The sequence below is a fragment of the Callithrix jacchus genome, chromosome X (assembly GCF_049354715.1).
Source record: "Callithrix jacchus isolate 240 chromosome X, calJac240_pri, whole genome shotgun sequence".
Lineage (NCBI taxonomy): Eukaryota > Metazoa > Chordata > Mammalia > Primates > Cebidae > Callithrix > Callithrix jacchus.
The window spans coordinates 125,549,872-125,570,053 of NC_133524.1; the positions used below are offsets into that span (position 1 = coordinate 125,549,872).

Sequence of the window (20,182 nt, forward strand, 5' to 3'; positions counted from 1 at the left end):
CTTGAGCTCAGGAGTTCGAGACCAGCCTAGCCAACATGGTGAAACTCTGTATCTAAAATAAATAAATAAATAAAAAATAAGATAAAATAAAAAATTAGCCAGGCATGGTGGGGTTCACTTATAGTCCCAGCTACTTGAGGGGCAGAGGCAGGAGAATGGCTTGATCCCTGGAGTTCAAGGTTGTAGTGAGCTATGATCGTGCCACTGCACTCAAGAACCGTGGTGACAAAAGTGAGATCCTGTCTCAAAAAAAAAAAAAGAAAAAGAAAAAGAAAAAAAACAAGAAAGAAACACATTTTAACATGAAGCCACAAACAGGGTAAAAAGTAAAAAGGGTAAATTTAAAAAAAGACATGTCTTGTTAACACCAATCAAAAGAAAGCTCTAGGAGCTATATTAATATCAAAGTGGATTTCAGAGGAAAGAATATTCCCAGAAATAACAACGGTTATTTTATAATGATAACATGATCAATTAATCAAGAAGATTTAATAATCTTAAATGTTAGGCCAGGCTTGGTGGCTCACACCTGTAATCCCAGCAGTTTGGGAGGCCGAGGTGGGCAGATCATAAGATCAGGAGTTTGAGACCAGCCTGGCCAACATGGTGAAACCCTGTCTCTACTAAAAATACAAAAATTATCCAGGCATGATGGTGGGTGCCTGTAATCCCAGCTACTTGGGAGGCTGAGGCAGGAGAATTGCTTGAACTTGAGAGGTGGAGGTTGCAGTGAGCCAAGATCATGCCACTGCACTCCAGCCTGCTCTACAGAGCAAGACTCTGTCTCAAAATAATAATAATAATCTTAAGTGTTTATGCATCTGTATTAGTTTTCTATTATTGCATAACAAATTCTCACAAGCTTAGCAATTTAAAACAACATACATTTATTACCTCTCAGTTTACATGGATCAGAAGTCTGGGAACAGCTTAGCTAAGTCCTCTGCCCAGAATCTAAGGAGGCTGTAATCAAGGTATTAGCTGATAGCTTTATTCTCCTGGGGAAGCTCAACTAGGAAAGCATATACTTCCAGGCTCATGGTTGGCAGATTTTACTTCCTTGTGACTATATGGCTGAGGGCCATACCAACTTGACCTATTCACCAACTTCACCTAATTGACATTTATTATACTCCAACCAACCATAGTAGAATATACATATTTTTCAAAAGCACATAGACCATTTACCAATATACACCATATTTTGAGCCATAAAACAAGTCTCAATAGATTGTAAAGGATTCCAGTCATAAAAAGCATTTTCTCTAACCACAACTGAATTAAATTAAAAGTCAATAACAAAAAGACTTGTGGAAAATCTTGAAATATTTGTAAATCAAATAATGTATTGCTAAACAACCCTTGGGTCGAGGAAGATATCAAATGGAAAATTGAAAAGAATTTTGAGGCTAGGCACGGTGGCTCACACCTGTAATCCTAGTACTTTGGGAGGCTGAGGCAGGTGGATCACTCGAGGCCAGGAGTCCAAGGGCAGCCTGATCTACATATTGAAAACCCAACTCTACTAAAAATACAAAAATTAGCCAGGTGCGGTAGCATGCACCTGTAATCCCAGCTACTCAGGAGGCTGAGGCAGGAGAATCACTTGAGCCCAGAAGGCAGAGGTAGCAGTGAGCTGAGATCATGCCATTGCACTCCAACCTGGCTGACGGAGCAAGACTCCACCCCCCAAAAAAAGGAAGTATTATTCTAAAATAAAAATATATAAAGTTCTGGTTGATACATGCTTCAACACAGATGAACTTTTACAACATTATGCTAACTGAAAGAAACCGGTCTCAAAATACTACTTACTATGATTCCATTCATATAAAATACCTACAATAATAGGCAAATCTATAGAGAGGAAAAGTAGATTAGTGGTTGTTTATGGCTGGAGGTGGGGAAATGGGGAGGGACAGCTAATTGGTACAGAGCTTCTTTCAGTGGGGACAAAATGTTCTAAAATTGATGTTGGTGATGGTTGCACAACCACGTGACTATATTCGAAAATACTGTACACCTTAAATGAATGAAGTGTATGGTATGTGAATTATATTTCAACAAAACTGTTAAAAAATTCTAAATAAAAAGAAATTCTAAACAAAAGTTGAGCAAATCAAATTCAACAACATGTAAAAAGGATAATATATCACAACCAAGTGGAGTTTACCCTAGGAATGGAAACTTGGTTTAACATTGGAAACCCAATCAATGCAGCTGGGCAGGGTGGCTCACACCTGTAATTTCTGCACTTTGGGAGGCCAAGTCAGGTGGATCATCTGAAGGAGTTCGAGACAAGCCTAGCCAACATGATGAAACCACATCTCTACTAAAAATACAAAAAAATTAGTTGGGTGTGGTGGTGCACGCCTGTAATCCCAGCTATTCAGGAGGCTGAGGCAGGAGAATCACTTGAATCTGGGAGGCGGAGGTTTCAGTGAGCCAAGATCAAACCATTACACTCCAGCCTGGGCAACAAGAGCAGAAACTCCGTCTTAAAAAAAAAAAAAAAAAAGAAACCCAATCAATGCAATTCACATATTAACAAACTAAAAAAGAAAAACCATGTGATATCTCCATAGACATAAAAAAAAAGCATTTGACAATCCAAATGTATTCGTAATAATAACTCAGCAAACTAAGAAGAGAAAGAAAATTTCCTCAACCTGATATAGGACATTTACCAAAATAAAAAGTCTATGGCTAAATCGTACTTCATAGTGAAAGACTGAAAGCTTCTTAAGATGGAGAGCAAGACAAGGATGTTCATTCCAACCTCTCTATTTAAAATATTGTATGGTGGCCGGGCGCGGTGGCTCAAGCCTGTAATCCCAGCACTTTGGGAGGCCGAGGCGGGTGGATCACGAGGTCAAGAGATCTAAACCATCCCGGTCAACATGGTGAAACCCCGTCTCAACCAAAAATACAAAAAATTAGCTGGGCACGGTGTTGCGTGCCTGTAATCCCAGCTACTCGGGAGGCTGAGGCAGGAGAATTGCCTGAACCCAGGAGGCGGAGGTTGCAGTGAGCCGAGATCCCGCCATTGCACTCCAGCCTGGGTAACAAGAGCGAAACTCCGTCTCAAAAAATAAAATAAAATATTGTATGGTAAGTCCTAGGCAATGAAATCAGATAAAGGGGAAAAAATGAATGCCATGAAGATTGGAAAGGAAGAAGTAAAACTTTTTATTTTATTTTTTTGCAGATGACATGATTGTTTATGTAGAAAATTAGATGGAAATTACAAAAAAAGCTACTAGAATAAGTGACCTCAGAAAAATTACAGGGTAAGAGATCAATATACAAACATTAATTTCATTTCTACATAATAACAGTGAACAACTGGAAACTGAAATATAAAAAGCAATGAGTTTTGGGGTTTGAGACAAGGTCTCACTCTGTCCCGCAGGCTAAAATAAAACAAAACCAAACCACATTGATGAGAATATTCCAAAGAGACACAGGATTCTGAATGCCATTTCTTCAGCGAAAAAAAAAAAGGGAGAGAGAGACAGGAACCAACAGAAAGAGCTCTCAATAATTTCAGCAACAAAACTAAATAGTGTTGGATTACAGCAAAAATTATAAAATCAATGCCCAGGAGTGCATATTGGTATAAATAAATTACTGAATAAATTAATAGATATGGGAGAAGAAATAAGTTCCATGGGCAGAAAGATTCCAGATAATTTATGTAAGCATTCAGCCCTTGAGGAGAGGGTACCTAACTCTCCACTTGAGTGTGTGCTGTACATACTGACTTCCTGCTGAAGAGTACAGCAAGGAAAACAGGGGAAAGGAGTCACTTTACTATGAAAAACCTAACAAACACTGCCTCAGCCAAGTGATCAGGACTCTGATATGGTTTGGCTCTGTGTTGCCACCCAAATCTTATCCCCACATATCAAGGGAGGGACCTGTAACCCCCACGTATTGAGGAAGGGAAGTAACTGGATCATGGGGGCGGTTTCCCCCATGCTGTTCTCGTTATAGTTGGGTGAGTTTTCCTAAGATCTGACAGTTTTTCTTTTTTCTTTTTTTTTTTTTTTTGAGATGGAGTCTTGCCCTGTTGCCCAGGCTGGAGTGCAATGCATCCTCCACCTCCCAGGTTCAAGGGATTCTCCTGCCTCAGCCCCCAAGTAGCTGGGATTACAGGCACCCACCATCATGCCTGGCTAATTTTTGTATTTTTAGTAGAGACAGGGTTTCACCATGTTGGCCAGGCTGGCCTTGAACTCCTGACCTCGTGATCCACCCACCTCAGCCTCCCAAAGTGCTGGGAATACAGGCATGAGCCACTGCACCCAGCCAATCTGACGATTTTATAAGTGTCTGACAGTTCCTCCTTCAAAAGCACATCTCTCTCCTGCCTCCTTGTGAAGAAGGTTCTTGCTTCACCTTCACCTTCCACCATGATTCTGTTTCCTGAGGTCTCCCCAGCCATGCAGAACTGTGAGTCAATGAAATCTTTTTCCTTTATAAATTGCCCAGTCTCAGGGAAGTTCTTTACAGCAGTGTGAAAATAGACTGACATAGACCCCATCAACAGTGAGATGTCATGTCGACAATATGAGCCTTTTTTTAAACAATATGTGCCTTTGATATGATGTGATAAAATGGCACTTCTTCCCCTAACTCATAACCAAGTCTACTCGTGAGAAAACAACAGGCAAATCCCAATGAATGGGGCATCCTACAAAATACCTGACCAGTACTCTTCAAAACCGTCAAGGTTATCGAAGACAAGGAAAGTCTGAGAAACTATCACAACCATCAGGAGCCTAAGGAGACTAAATGTAACATGATATCCTGGATAGAATTCTGGAATAGAAAAAGGACATTAGGTAAAAACTAGGAAATTCTGACTGACTTTGGTTAATAACAATGTGTCAATGCATTATTGTAATTTTGAGAAATTTGATCCAGAAATATATAAAAATGATATCATGACCAAGTAAGGTTTATCCCAGGAATGCAAAGTTGGTTTAACATTTAAAGAAATCCATCAATGTAACTAACTGACCACCTTAACAGAATAAAGTTTTAAAAAGTATAGATTTGTTTTAAAAAATGCAGAAGAAGCACTTGAAAAATCCACACCCATTTATGATATTTTTAAAAAATTTGACAAACTAGAAATAAAAAAATAATTTCCTCAATATGATAAAAGGAATCTATGAAAATCTTATAATTAACCTGATACTCAGTGGTAAACTATTGAGGCTTTCCCCCAAAGAATGAGAACAAGGCAAGGATGTCTGCTTATACCATTTCAATTCAACATTGTCCTAGATGTCCTAATCAGGGCAATAAGGCAATAAAAAGAAATGAAAGCCATCCATATCGAAAAGGAAGAAATAAAACTGTTTTTATTCATAAATGACATGGATTTCCATGCATGGAAAATCCTCAGGATCCTACAAAAATCAACAGAACTAACTAGTGAATATAGTGATATCACAGGATGCAGAGACAATATACAAAAATTAATTGTATTTCTATATGCTAGCAAAAAAATAGAAACGAAATTTTACAAAATATTTACATTAGCATCAAAAATATGAAATGCTTAGGGACAAATTAAAGAAATATGTGAATAATTTCTACATTGCAATCTACAAAATGTATAGAGAGAAATTAAAGAAGTTTTAAGTAAACAGAGAACTATACCGTGTTCATGAATTGGAAGGCTCAGTATTAAGATGTCAATTAAGGCTAGGTGCAATGGCTCACGCCTGTAATCCCAGCACTTTGAGAGGCCAACGCAGGTGGATCACTTGACGCCAGGAGTACAAGACTAGCCTGGCCAACATATGGTGAAACTCCATCTCTACTAAAAACACAAAAATTAGCTGGGTGCAGTGGTGCATGCCTGTAATCCCAGCTACTTGTGAGGCTGAGGCTTGAGAATCACTTCTACCCAGGAGGCAGAGGTTGCAATGAGCTGAGATCGGGCCACTGCACTCCGCCCTGTGACAGAGCAAGACTCTGTCTTATCAATAATAATAAAAAAAGATGTCAATTCTCCTCAAATTTATCTATAAATTCAATTAATTTCAATCGAAATCCCAGTAGGTTGTTTTTATAAAAATTGAAAACCTGGTTTCAACAATTTATGTGGAATAGAAAAATATTACCAGGCATGGTGGCACACACCTATAATCCCAACTACTTGAGAGGCAGAGGTGAGAGGATCGCTTGAGGCCAGGAGACCCGTCATCTCAAGAGAGGTCAAGAGAGGAGGGGAGGGGAGAGGAGGGGAGAGAGAGGGAGGGAGGGAGGGAGGGAGGGAAGGAAACTTGTAATAGCCAGAACAATTTTTGAAAAACAAAAATGAAGCTGAAGAACATAAACTACCTGAATTCAAGACCTATTATAAAGCTACAAATATGCAAATATCTAAACAGCATAATTGTATAAAGCTGCACCAAAAAAAAACAAAAAACACCCTGGCATAGTTATTGTGTAATAATAGACAAACAGATCAATGAAAGTAAATAGAGAGACAGTAAACAGACCCACATATTTATGGTGAATTTATATTCAACAAAGATGCCAAGACAATTCAATGGGGAAGGATGGAGTAAATAGAATTTGAAGAAATAATGGCAAATGATTTCCCAAATTTGGGGAAAGACATTTATGTTTAGGATCAAGAAGTAACTGAACTCAAGCGGGATAAAAACAATGTCTTGGTGCATTATAGTCAAACTTCAGAATACCAAAAATTAAGAGAAAATCTTTAAAATATCCAGAAAAACATGATATACTACATACTAGGAAATGGTAATCTGAATAACTGTTGAGTCCTCATAAGAAACTATAGAGGCCATTCAGCTGGGGATGATGAAATAAATTGAAGATGAATGGTGAGGAGGGTTGCACACCAATGTGAACATTCTATTTTTTTTTTAAATAGAGATGGTGTCTTGCTATGTTGCCCAGGTTGCTCTCAAACTCCTGGCCTCAAGTGATCCTCCCACCTTGGTCTCCCAAAGTGCTAGGATTACAGGTGTGAGCCACCATGCCCAGCCATGAATGTTCTCAATGCCACAAAACTGTACTTAAAAATAATTAATCCTGAGAAGATGCATTAGAATAAAAAAATGGTAAAATGGTAAATTTTGTTCCGTACATTTTACCACAATTAAAAAAAAAAAAACTATAGAGTTCAAAAGACCGTGGAACAGCATCTTTAAAATGCTGCAAAAAAGAAAGGACAACAATCAGGCCAGAATTTTTTTTTTTTTTTGAGACAGTCTCATTCTGTCTCCCAGGCTGGAGTGCAGTGGCACAATCTTGGCTCACTGCAACCTCCATTTCCCAGATTCAAGTGATTCTTGTGCCTCAGCCTCCCAAACAGCAGGGATTATAGGCGCCCACCACCATGCTGGGCTAATTTTTGTATTTTTAGTAGAGACATTGTTTCATCATGTTGGCCAGGCTGGTCTTGAACTCCTGGCTTCAAGTGATCCACCCACCTCAGCCTCCCCAAGTACTGGGATTATATGCGTGAGTAACCACATCTGGCCCAGAATTCTATATCTGGAGATAATATCCTGCAAGAATGAAGGTACTCATAACCCTCTTACACAGCGGGGGGGAATGTAAAATAGTATAGCCACTTTAGAAAACAATCTGGCAGTTTCTCAAATGATTAAACATAGAATTACCATATGACCCAGCAATACTCAAAAGAATAGAAAACAGGGCCGGGCACAGTGGCTCATGCCTGTAATCCCAGCACTTTGGGAGGCCGAGGTGGGGGGATCACGAGGCCAAGAGATCGAGACCATCCTGGTCAACATGGTGAAACCCCGTCTCTACTAAAAATACAAAAATTACCTGGGCATGGTGGTGCGCACCTGTAGTCCCAGGTACTCGGGAGGCTGAGGCAGGAGAATTGCTTGAACCCAGGGGGCAGAGGTTGCGGTGAGCCGAGATTGCGCCATTGCACTCCAGCCTGGGTAACAAGAGCAAAACTCCGTCTCAAAAAAAAAAAAAAAAAAAAACACTGAATTGTACATTTAAATTGAGGAAATCATATGATACGTAAATCATATCTCAAGCTGTGGTTTTTTCTTTGTTTGTTTGAGACCAAGTCTCACTCTGTTGTCCAGGCTGGAGTGCAGTGGTGTGATCTCAGCTCACTGCAACCTCCACCTCCCAGGTTCAAATGATTCTCATTTCTCAGCCTCCTGAATAGTTGGGACTACAGGCGTGAGATAACATGCACAGCTGGTCTTGAACTCCTGACCTCAGGTGATCCATCTGCCTCAGCCTCTCAAAGTGCTGGGATCACAGGCATGAGCCACTGTGCCCTGCCTATTGTTTGGTTTTGTTTTGTTTTTCTGAGATAGGGTCTTGCTCTGCTGCCCAGGCTAGAGTAAGATGGCATCTCAGCTCACTGCAACCTCTGCCTTCCAGGCTCAAGCAATTCTCCCACCTCAGCCTCCTGAATAGCTGGGACTACAGGTTCACACTACCATACCTGGCTAATTTTTGTGTTTTTTGTAGAGACAGGGTTTCTCCATGTTGTTCAGGCTGATCTTGAACTCCTGACTTCAAGCAATCTGCCCACTTCGGCCTCCCAAAGTGTTGGGATTACAGGCATGAGCCACCACATCCGGCCTCAAGCTGTTTTTTGAAAAAGAATGAAGGTGGAAACAAGACATTTTCAGATAAACGAAAAACAAGAGAATTCATCACTAACAGAGTGCCTAAAGATGTTTCTTAGGGTCGGAAATACATGATACTAGAAGGAAAGTCAAAGCTTTAGAAAGGAATCCTAAGAACATTAAAAATGATAAATAATTGGGTAAACATAAAAGACTATTTTCCTCTTAATTTACTAAAAATACCTTAAATTTCTTTTTCGTTTATAGAGATAGGGTCTTACTCTATAGGTGGGAGAATAGTGGCACAATCCCAGCTCACTGCAGCCTCAACCTCCCAGGCTTCAGTGATTCCCCCACCTCAGCTTCCCAAGTAGCTGGGACCACAGGCGAACCCCACCACGCTTGGTTAACTTTTTAATTATTATTTTTGTAGAGATAGTGTCTCACTCTGTTGCCCACGCTGGTCTCAAACTCCTGGGCTCAAACAATCCTCCTGCCTTGGCTTCCCAAAGTGCTGGGATTACAGGCATGAGCCACCACACCCAACTATAAATTAATTTTTTTTTTGAGATGGAATCTCGCTCTGTTGCCCAGGCTGGAGTGCAGTGGTACAACCTCAGCTCACTGCAACCTCTGCCTCCCCGGTTCAAACTATTCTCCTGCCTCAGCTTCCCAAGTAGCTGGATTACAGGCGCCTGTCAACAAGCCCCACTAATTTTTGTATTTTTAGTAGAGACAGGGTTTCACCATGCTGGCCAGGCTGGTCTTGAACTCCCAACCTCAGGAGATCTGCCTGCCTCAGCCTCCCAAAGTGCTAGGATTACAGGCATGAGCCAGCAAACCCAGCCTATACATTAAATTTTTTTTTTTGAGACGGAGTTTCGCTCTTGTTACCCAGGCTGGAGTGCAATGGCGCAATCTCGGCTCACCGCAACCTCCGCCCCCTGGGTTCAGGCAATTCTCCTGCCTCAGCCTCCTGAGTAGCTGGGATTACAGGCACGCGCCACCATGCCCAGCTAATTTTTTGTAATTTTTAGTAGAGACGGGGTTTCACCATGTTGACCAGGATGGTCTCGATCTCTTGACCTCGTGATCCACCCGCCTCGGCCTCCCAAAGTGTACATTAAATTTTTTAAAGCCAAAATTGTAACATTATCTTACGGGGTCCAAATATGTAGTTGCAGCACACATAGCGTTTCAGCATACAGATTGAGTGGAGGAAGATACTTTAAAATTTGCTGTTGCTTTTCTTTTCTTTTCTTTTCCAGAGATAAGGTCTGGCTCTGTTGCCCAAGCTGGAGTTCAGTCATGTCATTGTAGCTCACTGCAGCCTGAAGTTCCTGGGTTGAAGTAATCTTCCTGCCTCAGCCTTCCAAGTAGCTAGGACTACAGGCACATACGACCATGAAAAGTTTGAAATTTTCTGTAGAGATGAGGTCTTGCTATGTTCCCCAGGGTAGTCTTGAACTCCAGCCTCAAAGGATCCTCCAACCTCAGCCTCCCAAAGAATTAGAATTACAGGCATAAGCCACCATGCCCACCCTATATTGCTTTTATAATCTGGGAATATGAAGATATTTTTCTCTCTAAATTTAGGAACTCAAATAGCAAACCTGAATGGAATGTATATCCTAGATTAGAAATGACTGTGTGCCAAAATCTTTTGTGCCTAAGAATTAATGTTAATCAAATATTTCCTCATTACACACTGTACCATATTGTTGATAATTATTGTGAGCAGTAGCATTTTCAGTTGGGAGGCAGAGGCAAGAGGATTGCTGAAGCCTAGGAGTTTGAGACCAGCCTAGACAACACAGTGAGACACTTATCTCTATAAAAAATAAAAATAAAATCAGCCATGCATGGTGGCATGTGCCTGTAATCCCAGCTACTCGGGAAGCTGTGATGAGACGATCACCTGAGCCCGGAAGGTCGAGGTTGCAGTGAGCCATGATTGCACCACTAAACTCCCACCTTGATGACAGAGTGAGACCCCCCATCTCAAAACTTTAAAAGAAAAGTATAACTTATCTCAGGTTAATGCTTTTGGTGATGTATGCTTATAACCATATGCCCCATCTCTGATGTCTTAACAGTTTAATCAGGTAGATGTCAGCAACTCTAAACTCAGTACAGAGAGGGGCTGTTTGTCGACAGTGTCTAGCTCATTCCCAAAAGACCTCCATAGAAGTTGTTTTTTTTTTAAACGAATAGAGACAGGGGTCTCGCTATGTTACCCCGGCTGATCTTGAACTGCTGGGCTCCAGCAACTCTCTCACCTCAGCCTCCCAAAGTGCTAGGATCACAGATATGAGCCACCACACCCGGCCCTTGGAAGTTTTTGATAAGCTGGGTGTGCACCTGGTATCCCAGCCACTCTGGAGGCTGAGGCAAGAGGATCCTGGGAGTTTGAGTCCAGTCTGAGCAACATAGCAAGACCCTGGCTCAATATAAAATATAAATTTTAGGCTGGGCATGGTGACTCATGCCTGTAATCCCAGCACTTTGGGGGGTGTGACTTGCTTGAGCCCATGAGTTTGAAGCCAGTCTGGGCAACATAGGGAGACCCCATCTCTACCAAAAATTAGCCAAATGTGGTAGCATGTGCCTGTGATCCCAGGTACTTAAGAGGCTGAGGTGGGAGGATCACTTGAGCCTGGGAGTTTGAGGCTGTGGTGAGCTATGATTGTGCCACTACACTCCAGCCTGGGTGACAAAGCAAGATCCTGTCTCCAAAAAAAGTAAATTTTATTGAATTATTAAAAATAAAGAAGTTTTTATTAACACATTGACTTCTGGTATTTCTTTTTTAAATTTCTTTTCATTTATTTATTTTTAGATGTGGTCTCACTCTGTTGTCCAGGCTGGAGTACAGTGGCACGATCTCAGCTCACTGCAACTTCTGCCTCTGGGTTCAAGCAATCCTCCCACCTCAGCCTCCCAAGTAGCTGGGACTACAGGCGCATGCCACCATGCCGGGCTAAATTTGGTATTTTTTGTAGAGACAGGGTTTTGCCATGTTGCCCAAGCTGGTCTTGAACTCATGGGCTCAATCAATCTACCCGCCTCCGTCTCCCAAAGTGCTGGGATTATAGGCGTGAACCACCACACCCAGCCCTCTTTTTTATTTTTAACTTGACTAAGCTTACTGGATTCTTCCTGTATTTCTAAATATTGTTGCATGTTAACTAGTATTAATTTGCATTCCTCTCAGTGAGCATAGGATATAGCTGTTTAGCCAAATTTATACAAATTACATAGATAACCACCATTTTGCAGCTCAAATAACATTTAGAATCATTTATTCTAAGCAGTGAAATACCAACAAATGTTTAACAGACTGGGATAGGGGGAAGTAATGCTGGCTTGTAGCATCCTGATTTCCATGATGTAAATACTCCCACCATGACCAATTTCAAATCACCAATGTGAAGTCAATGAGCTCAGGACGTTCCCGAAATTCTGACAATCAACCTTTGGGAGCTGGTATGAGCCGGCTCTAACTCCACTAACTCTACACTCACTGATTTACATTTTCTCAAGGTTTTGTGTAATGGATAGACTTGTAAAGAGAAACAAAAGCCGGCTGGGTGCAGTGGCTCAAGTCTGTAATCCCAGCACTTTGGGAGGCCAAGGCAGTTGGATCATGAGGTCAGGAGTTCGAGACCAACCTAACCAACATGGTGAAACCCTGTCTCTACTAAAAAAAATACAAAATTAGCCAGGTGTGGTGGCACACGCCTGTAATCCCAGCTACGTGGGAGGCTGAGGCAGAAGAATCACTTGAACCTGGGAAGCAGAGGTTGCAGTGAGCCGAGATGGTACCATTTCAGCCTGGGCAACAAGACAGAAACTCTGTCTCAAAAAATAATAATAATTAAATCACATGAAAACATATGTCCACCAAGAGCAGCCAAAAACTAGAAACAACCCAAATGTTCATGAACCAATGAATGGATAAATTTCAGTCTATCCATATATTGAGAGACTATTCAGCAATAAGAAATGAAGTACTGATACATACTATAACATGGATAAACCTTGAAAAATTATGTTAACTCAAAGAAGCCAGTCACAAAATACTACATATTTATGATTCCATTCATATGAATTCTCCAGAATAAAACCTATAGAGACAGAAAATAGATAAACAATTGCCTAGAGCTGGGAGGGGAAACAATGAGGGGTGATGGCTAAGGGATACAAGGCTTCCTTTTGGGATGGTGAAGAATGTTCTTAAAATTTACTGTGGGCCAGGTGTGGTGGCTCATGCCTGTAATCCCAACGTTTTGGGGGGCCAAGGTGGGTGGATCAAGAGGTCAGGAGTTTGAGACCAGCCTGACCAACATGGTGATACTCCGTCTCTACTAAAAATACAAAAATTAGCCAGGTGTGGTAACTTGAACCTGTAATCCCAGCTACTTGGGAGGCTGAGGCAGGAAAATTGCTTGAACCCAGGAGGTGGAGGTGGCAGTGAGCCGAGATCACACCACTGCACTTCAGCCTGGGTGACAGAGCAAGACTCCATCTCAAAAAATAAATAAATAAAAATTTACTGTCGTCGTGGTTGCACAACTCTGGATGTACGAAAAGCCATAGAATTGTACACTTAAATTTAAAGTTAAAAAAAAAAAGGCTGGGTATGGTGGTTCATGCTTGTAATCCCAACATTTTGGGAGGCCAAAATGGGAGGGTTGCTTGAGCCCCGGAGTTTGAGATCAGGCTGGGCAACAAAGTGAGACCTCCGTGTCTACAATTTTTTTTTAAACAAATTAGCCAGGCATGGTGGCACTTGCCTGTGGTTCCAGCTACTTGGGAGGCTGAGTTGGGAGGATGGCTTGAGCCTGGGAGGTCAAGGCTATAGTGAGCTGTGATCTTGCCACTTTCACTTCAGCCTGGGCAACAGAGCAAGATCTTGCCTCAAAATGAAATAAAATAAAAGAATAAACCATTGATTGGCCAGGTGTGGTGGCTCACGCCTGTCATCCTAACACTCTAGGAGGCCAGGGTGGGTGGATTGCTTGAGTACAGGAGTTTGAGACCAGCCTGGGAAACATGGTGAAACCATGTCTCTATTCAAAAGTAAAAATAAAAAATAAAATACTATTGATACAGACAATAATCTGAATAAATCTCCAGTGAAAATACCCAATCCCAAGAAGTTGCATCCTGTATGATTCTATTTATATAACATTCTTGAAATGACAAAATTATAGAAATGGGGGAAAGATGACTGATTGCCAGAAGTGAAAGAGGAAGAGGGGTGGGAGGGAAGTGGCTGCGCTACAATAGGGCAACATGACTGATGCTCCTGGTGATGGAGTTTTTCTGTACCTTGACTGGATCAATATCAATATCCTGGCTGTAATATTGTATTAGAGGTAGGCTTTTTGTTTTTTTGAGACAGAGTTTCATTCTGTCACCCAGGCTGCAGTGCAGTGGGGTGATCTCAGCTCACTGCAACCTCCACCTCCTAGATTCAAGCGATTCTCCTGCCTCAGTCTCCTGAGCAGCTGGGCTACAGGTGCGCACCACCAGGCCTGGCTAACTTTTTGTATTTTTAGTAGAGAGGGGGTTTCACAATGTTGACCAGGCTGGTCTCGAACTCCTGACCTCAAGTGATCCGCCCACTTCAGCCTCCCAAAGTGCTCGGATTACAGGCATGAGCCACCACACCCAGCCACTTAGAGTTGTACATGAATCTACAAATATCTCAAAATTAAAAGTTTAACTAAAAAAGAATCAAATAACATAATGGGTGTAAAAGCACTCTAAATTCCATAACTGTGAGCAATTTACTATTATGTATACTATGAGAACCATAGCACGGAAGTATTATGACTTTATTCACTTATTCACTTAAAAAGCACTTACTAAGTCCCTACTATGTTCAAGGACTAGGTTAGATGTTGCATGGCACACAAAATTATAAACTTATGGCAAAATCATCAACTGTTCTCATGTTGCAAGTTTTGGCTGAGCCTGTGTCCTTTTTGTGAAATATAAGTTGGATGAAATACAAACATACTTGTGATGGGGAATGTACATTTTTATTTATTGATAACCACTGATAGCTATAACCAAGATCAAATGCTGATAACTAATTATCTTTCATAATTCCTATAGCTAACTTTATAACTTGACCAAAAAAACCTCAAAAGTTTAACAGTGAACATTTGGTCTCGCTCCCCAAATCTGTTCCCTCCATCACTAGTCTTCTTCATCTCAGTAAACAGTCTACCACCTATTCACTCGTTCAAGGCAGTAACTCAGGCATAATCTTTTCCTCTTACCTCCCATATTCCTCTGGTGGGCCCATCAATAACACTGTCTCCACAACCACCACCTTATTCTAAGCCATCACCATCTTCTGCTGTGCTTCCATTCTTGCCCCCCTCCAATCCATTCTCCACACAACAACCAAAGCGATTTTCTTAAACCTGAGCTCGTCACCCCCTAACATAACCCTTTATTGGTGGCCTATTTGACTTAGAGCAAAATTCAAACTATACCACGTCCTACAAGGCCCTACATGGTCTGAACCCTGCCATCTCTCCATCCTTCTCTGTCATTTACCTTCTTATTCACCATGATCCAGCTGCACTAGTCTTTCAGTTGCTAAAGTAAACCAAGCTTTTCCCAAACCTGAAGGTCTGTGTACACATACCCTTTTTCTTTTGAGACAGGGTTCTCCCGGGTGAGTCTACAGTGGTGTGACCATGAATGTCGCAACCTCAACCTCCCAGGCTCAGGTGTGTTTTTCTTTGAGACGGAGTCAGGCTGGAGTGCAGTGGCACAATCTCAGCTCATTGCAACCTCCACCTCCGAGGTTAAAGCGATTCTCCTACCTCAGCCACCCAAGTAGCTGAGATTACAGGCACCTGCCACCATGCCTGGCTAATTTTTGTATTGTTAGTAAAGACGGGGTTTTGCCATGTTGGCCAGGCTGGTCTTGACCTCCTGACCTCAGGTGATCTCTCAAAATGCTGGGATTATAGGTGTGAGCCACCGCAAGAGACCTCAAGTGATCTTCTTACCTCAGCCTCCAAGTAGCTGGGACTACAGGTGTGAGCCACCATACCCAGCTAATATTTTTGTAGAGATAGGGGTCTCCCTATGTTGCCCAGACTGGTCTTGAACTCCTAGACTCAAGTGATCCTCCTGCCTTACCCTCCCAAAGTGCTGGGATTACAGGCATGAGCCACTGTATTGGGCCCACATTATTTTCTTTCTTTTTTTTTTTTTTTGAGACAGTCTCACTCTGTCACCCATGCTGGAGTGCAGTGCTGCAATCTCAGCTCACTGCAATCTCCACCTCCCAGGTTCAAGCAATTCTCCTGCCTCAGCTTCCCTAGTAGCTGGGATTACAGGCGCACCATTACGCCCAGCTAACAGTCGTATTTTTAGTAGAGACAAGGTTTCACAATGTTGGCAAGGCTGGTCTTGAACTCCTGACATCAGGTGATCTGCGCGCCTCAGTCTCCCAAAGTGTTAGGATTACAAACGTGAGCCACCACGCCCGGCCAGCCCACATTGTTTTGTCTTGAACAATCTTCCCTAGTTCTTTGCAAAACTGGCTCCTTCTTATCCTTTAGATCTCAGCTAAAATACTGCATTGGCTGTTCCATAATTCGACGTAAGAGGGAAAAGGGGCAGCAATCTGGTTAAAACTGTGAAGGGGAATACTTAGGGGATCTGTCTCAAAGCTGCATTTGCATAGCAAACACACTGTCTTTACTTAGATTAAGTATAGATCAATAAAAATGTCAATGTTTTCTAAAATGCTTTTATTCATACTTTATGTAAGATTAAGAAAACATCATTTGTCCATAAAAATGTAATTTGGAGTACCCTGAGGGAAGTGGGAAGTGTTTCAAACAGGATGGAGAGACTGACAAGGACTAGAGAGTTTTTTAAATCTTGGTGATAAGGCTCTATTTGCATTTTTTAAGTAGGGGCATGCCGTGGTCCAATTTAAATGATTGGATGAAGTGAGACTAAAGACTAAAAGGTCAGTGAAATAATAATTATTAATATTATAACATTTATTGAGCATTTAATATGTGACAAATACATTGTCCCTCAGTATCTGGGGAGGGTTGGTTCCAGGACCCGCATGGATACCAAAATCCAAAGATGTTCAAGTCTGATATAAAATGGCATAGTATTTGCATATAACCTATGCAAATATTCTTACATACTTTAAATCATCTCTAGATAACTTATAATACCCAATTCAGCCGGGTGTGGTGGCTCACGCCTGTAATCCCAGGACTTTGGGAGGCAGAGGCAGGCAGATCAGCTAAGGTTGGGAGTTCCAGACCAGCCTGACCAACAAGGAGAAACCCATCTCTACTAAAAAACACAAAATTAGCCGGACATGGTGGCGCATGCCTGTAATCCCAGCTACTCGGGAGGCTGAGGCAGCAGAATTGCTTGAACCTGGGAGGCGGAGGTTGTAGTGAGCCGAGATCATGCCATTGTACTCCAGCCTGGGCAACAAGAGCAAAACTCCATCTCAAAAAAAAAAAATACCCAATACAATGTAAATGCTATTGTAAATACTGTATATTGTTCTATTGTATTTTTTGTATTGCTTTGGGGTTTTGTTTCCCAAATATTTTATTTATTTTTAAAAATAGAGATGGAGTCTCACTCTGTTGCTCAGGCTAGTCTTGAGCTCTTGGGCTCAAGTGATCCTCCTGCTTCGGCCTCCCAAAGTGCTGGGATTACAGGCGTGAGCCACTACTCTACTAAAAATAAAAAAATTAAAATAAAAAATTAGCCAGGCATGGTGGCTTGAGCCTGCAATCCCAGCTACTCTGGAGACTGAGGCAGAATTGCTTGAACCCGGGAATCAGAGGTTGCAGTGAGCCGAGATCAGGCCACTGCACTCCAGTGTGGGCAACAGAGCAAGACTCCATCTCTAAATAAATAAATAAAATAAAGATGAGAAAACAAAGGCACAAAGAGTTAAGGGACTTACTCAAAAATTATAAAACTAGGCTGGGTGCAGTGGCCCACACCTGCAATCCTAGCACTTTGGGAGGCCAAGGCGGGCAGATTGCCTGAGCTCAGGAGTTCAAGACCAGCCTGGGCAACATGATGAAACCCCATCTCTACTAAAATACAACAAATTAGCTGAGCATGGTGGCATACTCCTGTAGTCCCAGCTATTCAGGAGGCTGAGGCAGAAGAATTGCTTGAACCTGGGAGGTGGAGGTTGCAGTGAGCTGAGATCACACCACTGCATTCCAGCCTGAGCAACAGAGTGAGACTCTCTCTACCCACTCTCCCCCCCAAAAAAACTATAAAACTAGTAAGTGACAGAGCTAAGATTCAAACCCAGAGAGTCCAGCTTCAAAACCAGGGCTCTTCATCACAAAATGAATTTTTTATTCATTCATTCTTCATATTTCATTTCATGAATATGAAAATGCTATAATGCTTCCCTTTTTTGTAAGATTACTGCAATGCCACAGGCTTGAAATTGCAAAGGTCTGAACTAATACAATGGCAAACACGATGGAGAAAGGTAAGGAGATATCGGAAAGAGACCCAGGGAAGTAAAATTGACAATGTGGGCAAACAGCTGCAGAGCATAAAGGAGAGGGGACTCTAAAATGACTCTCAGACTTCAGTTCATGGGCCAATCATAGAAATGGGAAATTCAGGAAAGGAACTCTTGTGGAAAAAATAGAAATTATTGGTAATTTTATGTTTGATGTGCCTGTGGGACAAAACGAAGAGCCAGAAGGCAATCAGAGATACAGTCTGGAGCTCAAGAAAGAGATTAGGGCTAGAGATGTAAATTTTGTTCTCGTGAAGGTGTTAAAGGCAATTTCACTTAGGAAGAGCATCTGTAAGAAACAAAGAGGGATTAAAGCAGAATTCTCAGAAACATCATCATTTAGGGAGCAAGTATATTAAAACAATCCAGCAGAGAAGACTGAGGAAGATGGTCACAGGGCTAAGAAAGCAGGGGAAAGTGGTGTCCTGAAATCTCAGGATGGAGTTTCAACAATGACAACATTGTCTTTAACCCCACTAGAAAGTAAGGTCTAGAAAGGCATGGGACATATTTGCTTTGTTCACCAATGTATTCCCAATGCCTAGAGGCCTGGCACATAGTAGATAGCTAAAAACATTTCCTAAATAAGAAAACAAATCGGCTGGGCTCGGTGGCTCATGCCTGTAATCCCAACACTTTGGGAGGCCAAGGCGGGTTTATCAACTGAGGTCAGGAGTTCCAGACCAGCCTGGCCAATATGGAGGAATCCCGTCTCCACTAAAAATAAAAAATTAGCTGGGTGTGGTGGCGGGCATCTGTAATTCCAGCTACTTGGGAAGCTGAGGCAGGAGAATCGCTTGAACCCAGGAGGCAGAGGTTGCAGTGAGTGGAGATCGTGCCAGTGCACTGCAGCCTGGGCAACAAGATTGAAACTCCATCTCCCAAAGAAAAGAAAAGAGAAAACAAATCAACAGTATTAAATGCCACACAAAGTTCTGGGAAGCCAAAGACTGAGAAGTATCCATTTTCTTTAGCAACTTTAGGTGTCCCTGATCTTGTCCGGAGCAATTTCTGTGGAATAATGGGGGAAAGGCAAAATGGGATGGCTTAAAAGAATGAAAAGAATGTTATTGTCTATTATTTGTCTACAATCTCTAATTTTAAAAAAGATTATGAGGCTGGGTGCGGTGGTTCACGCCTGTAATTCCAACACTTTGGGAGGCCAAGGCGGGCAGATCACCTGAGGTCAGGAGTTCAAGACCAGCCTGGCCAAGGTGGCAAAACCCCTTCTAAAAATACAAATATTCGCCGGGTATGGCGGGTGCCTGTAATCCTAGCTACTCAGGAGGCTGAGGCAGGTGAATCGCTTGAACCCTGGAGTGGGGGTGGGGGGCGGTGAGCCGAGATCACGCCATTGCACTCCAGCCTGAGCGACACAGCGAGACTCTGTCTCAAAAATAAATAAATAAAATTATTAAAAGTTGATGGGAAAAAAAAAAAGTTGTTTAAAAAAATTTTAAGTTGATGGGCGGTTAGGAAGCGTAGCTTCCGACGGCCCATTCTTGGGTAAAATCTTTTGAGTCTGGAATGAAGAACAGAGCTGCAATTACAAGGGATCAAAAGAGATTTTTCCTTAAATGGAAGGAAACTTGTTTTGTTCACTATCGGATCGCCGGGTCCTGGCACAATCTGGCCCCTTAATGGGCATTCAGTAAACCCCCGAGCTGACTGGTGGCAGGCTTGCAGGACGCCGTCGCACAAGGACGGGCGCCGGAGTCTTTCCTTCTGGATTAGGTAGGGACAAACGAAGGCGCGGTTTCAGCCCCTGACAGCACAGCATCCTCGCCCTAAACTCACCCACCTTGGGCTGCGTGGAAACCAGGGGCCGGGAGAACAGACACCGGCGCACCAGGGAAATACGCGGCGGGTGGAGAAAGGAAAACCCCACCCGATGGCAGCCGTTTCATCTCCAGCCTCCCCGTTTTCTGCAGGCCCCTCCCGACACAGCTCCCTCTTCTCACACGCCTCACACGGAACGGATGTGACGTCT

The 20,182-nt window shown here is 42.3% G+C and overlaps 1 long non-coding RNA gene across 1 annotated transcript; it reads right to left on the reverse strand.

The window, feature by feature from the left end:
- Positions 1-867: 867 nt before the first annotated feature.
- LOC128930581 (uncharacterized) lies at positions 868-20,169 on the reverse strand. The gene is made up of 3 exons (XR_008478819.2): positions 19,994-20,169; positions 8,495-8,640; positions 868-2,497 (listed from the first exon to the last, which is right to left on the reverse strand). It is a non-coding gene; the product is annotated as an uncharacterized LOC128930581 (long non-coding RNA).
- Between the last annotated feature and the right edge of the window lie 13 nt (positions 20,170-20,182).